This window comes from Gavialis gangeticus, unplaced genomic scaffold (genome assembly GCF_001723915.1).
Source record: "Gavialis gangeticus isolate Ggan-Ray unplaced genomic scaffold, GavGan_comp1, whole genome shotgun sequence".
Classification (NCBI taxonomy): Eukaryota; Metazoa; Chordata; order Crocodylia; family Gavialidae; genus Gavialis; species Gavialis gangeticus.
In genome coordinates this window covers 166,195,723-166,199,649 of record NW_017729024.1, presented here as the reverse complement: position 1 = coordinate 166,199,649, position 3,927 = coordinate 166,195,723, and positions in this window count along the sequence as shown.

Genomic DNA, 3,927 nt, shown 5'->3' with positions numbered 1-3,927 from the left:
CCCTGAGAGGACTGCAAGGGAGACGGTCATCCCGTCATGCCTGGGTGGCAGCAGGTGCCTCAGGGCCGATCTCACCCCATTCTCCCCTTGGGTATCAGCACGAGGCGGCCTCACAAGGCTCCAGAAAGATTATACCCAAGGGAACATCACGGCTGAGCTGAGCTCTTGTGTGGACAAAACCCTATGCGCCCTTTCCATTGCCCTTCGCCCTGTGCCCTGAGCTCTTGGATGCAGTCTCCGGTGCCAGGGAGCTGCGTGCTGCTGTCCCGGGGAGGCAGGAAGCCACAGGTTGGCTCTCTCCGGTGCCGACAGAAGCGGGCCACGTAGATAACGGTTATAGATAAATGCCAGGCGTTGATAGATGCTGCAGGGAGCTCGCAGATAGCTACTGCCAGCAGATGGATAGACGCTGTGGATATACAGATACTATAGACAGCCCGCCGAGATGGAGAGATACACTGAACGTATAGATACTGCAGGAGGAATCTGTAGATAGATAGATCCTGTGAGCAAATCAATAGCTGCTGCACACAGAGAGACAGCAAGACAGAGCACGGCACGGGGAGAATGTGCTTTGATGGACAGCGGCTGGCATTGCTTTGAGCCACCAGGTTGGAAAGTGCAGCTCGGGTCCAAGAAGGGCTCAGCCCCAAGCCTTGGGTCCAGGCTGGCTGGTGTTTCTGGAGCTGGCGGTGGTGATTACTGGTGCGTGGCCGCTCGAGAAGCCACCGTGATGTGTCTTGCAAGGCCAGGAAGGGTGGTTTGTGCTTTTCCAGGTGCGAACGGCGAGTTGCTGGGACGTGCTTTTTGCAGCATCTTCGGAAAAGTCTAGTCCAGCTCCCTGCTCAAGCCAGGAACATCTTCATCCCTCAGGGTTTGCTCCCTCTCCTGATTCATCATCTCCAGGTCCAGCCATGCCAGGGATGGCCTCAGCCTCTTGTCCCAGCACTGCTCTTGCCCTGGCCCAGCCTTGCTCAGCTAGGGAAGCAGTGGGGAGCTGTGGGAGGTGGTGACTGCACCTCTCCAGAGCCCAAGCGTCAAATCTCCCTGTTGTGCCAGCTCCAGCCCTCCAGGAGCAGGTACGTTGGCTACTGGAGTCCCATGCTGGGGAAGGTGAGGGCCCACGTCAGCCATTGTGGAGGGGGATGTGTAACACTCTCTATGGACTGTGGCTCACCTGGGAGATACTCGCTAGGGGCCAGGGCAAAGTCTGCATTATCCTGCACAGATATATCTGCACAACCGCCTAGGGCAGTCCATATGGGGGCCTGTCGGGGGCTCTGCTGGGGCAGTCAGGGCTCGGTGCTGGGGGTACTGGGCATGGGAGCTAGCAACAGGCAAGGTCGGGATGCCAGGGGCACCAACCAGGAGCCAAGGGCTCCCAGGCCATCAGAGCCAGCTGGGGCCAGCCAGTGTGTGTACAGCGTACCTCCTAGCCGGACCCAGCTGCCAGTACCAGGGCTTGGGCGCTGTGCTGCAGGGTGCTGCGGCCTGGGCAGAGACAGGAGAGAGCCCCGAGTGCATTGCACCCCCAGACCTGCCGTCAGACTTGCCGGGGTCCCCAGCACCTGGGCTGTTCCATGCCTGGGGCGATCTGGGGCACAGGGCAGGGTGGTCATCCTTTCCCCGTGGCTGGGCTCCTGGGTCAGCACCCACTCCGGCCTCTGTGAGTGGCAGGGGAGCAAAGTGTTCTGGGGGTAGCTGCACTCTGCCACTGACTCCCTGAGTGACCCTGGTCATGGCCCCTTGACCTCGTGCCTCAGTTTCCCCTGCCTGTAAAGTAGGAATAACGGCAGAGCTCAGTCCAGTGAGACTATCAGCCTGCCCTGCCCTGAGCAGGCAGTAAGCAGAGGGGCAGGGCAGGGCAGAGCTGTACGGTGCCTGCGGCTCGAGTGACTAGAGCCTGTTCCCGTAGCAATGCAGGGGAGAAGCCAGTGCCATCGGGACACTGGGATGCTGGACTCAGACACCAAGGATGTGTGCACACCACGTACCATGCTGCTGTGTGCACGCCTGCCGGTGAGGGGGTACGCACAGTTGTGGCCTGTCCCTGCCCCCATATCCCTTCCTGGGGTACCACAGGGCCCATGAACCCTGCCTACCTCCAGAGAGTCTGGGGAGGGGGACAGAGCCAGGGAGGGGCTCACCGCTCTCCTCTGCTGTCAGGACGGCACGTGGTCCCGCGGGTGCCCGGGTGCTTTGTTGTGGGGGACATGGAGCGTGCAAAGCTGGGCACCCCAGGCACCAGCCTTCCTCAAGTCTCGTGGCCCCTGCCCCAGCCCCGGCAGCGATGGGTTCCCCGCCCCCGGGACGGAGTTATTGACACGGCATCTGCGGAAAGCCCTGTTGAGATTGTTCACACTAATGTTATTTAGCAGCAATATTTCCGTAATCGCCGGAATCGATGGGCAAGAGAAAGGACCTGTCCGGGCCTTTGATTTTCTCATTCTAATGGCATACTTATTTACTGCGGCGGCGGGCCCATCGGATTTTCATTACGCTGGCCTTCGCCGTAAGTGGAGCGGTATTGATACGAGCTGCTGACTTCAGCTGCCTGCCTGCAGACACCAATTAAAAATTACTCATATTCCTCGACAGTATCTTGTGCTAAATGATGGGACACAGCGAGGACGGGTGGGCAAGGGTCTGCAAGGGAGGGGAGCTTGCAAGGTACCTGGCCTTCCTGCCTGCATACGCGCGTGCACAAGCTTTGCACCTGCACAGACACACAGGTGTGCGTATCTATCCCAGCCATGCTCACGCACACACAAGCATTGTGCCTACATATATACACAGCTACGCGCGGCTATCCTAGCCACATACACACACAAGCATCGTGCCTATATATACACACGTGACTATTCTATATATATCCTATCCATGTGCTTGAGTGCGCACATGCACACACACACACAAATGTTGTGCCTACATATACATGCATGTATGCATAGCTATGCCAGGCGTGCGCACACACAAGTATTGTGCTTATATATATACACGTAGCTATCCTACATGTATATCCAATATATATCCTAGCCATGCATGAGTGCATGCACACACACACACACACATAGACACACACACAATCACTGGGCCTATGCATACATGCAAGTATGAACAGGTACCCCAGCCATGCACACACACACATCATGCATATATATACATGTAGCTATCCTATGTGTATATCCTGTATGTGTCCTAGCCATGCATACACACAAAATCATTATGTCTACATATGCAGACAGGTATGCAGAGCTATCCTGGCTGTGCACACATACAAGCGTTGCATCTACATATACACACATGCACGCACAACCATGCTAGCCACAGACACATATACACGGCCATCTCTAGGTATTTTGGAGCGCAGTCCCTAGAGAGGCTGTGGGATCTCTAGCACTGAAAGTGCTGAAGAGCAGGTCAGACAGATGCTTGGCTGGGCTGGTGTAGGTTGGAACAAGTGTTGTTGTGGGGATGATTTGGAGAATGAGACGAGGAAGCTCCATGTGCTCAGGGAATTTCACAATAGCCCTGAGGACACTGCACTTCACAGCTGCAAGCAGCCCCAGCGAGCACAGGGACTTCAAATAAAGATCCAAGTTCTTGCAGTCCACATGGGTCCTTCAGTCCTGGCGCAGAGCTCTGGGTATGAAACCTGGTGGCAGTGGCTTTTGCCTGAGGGGCCCAATACGTGACAGCAGCTGAGGAAGGCTTTTGATGAGTGCTGTGATCCCTCCAAAAAGGTGACCATGGACAATGCTGTTTTTTGGGGGGTTTTTTAAACCCAGAATCAGGATCCAGGAGAAGGAATATGAATCAGCAGTGTGTCCTTGCTGCCAAGCATCCTGGGCTGCATTGGTAGGAACGTTGCCAGCAGATTGAGGGCGGTGGTTCTTCCCCTCTGTTCAGCACTGGGGAGGCCACATC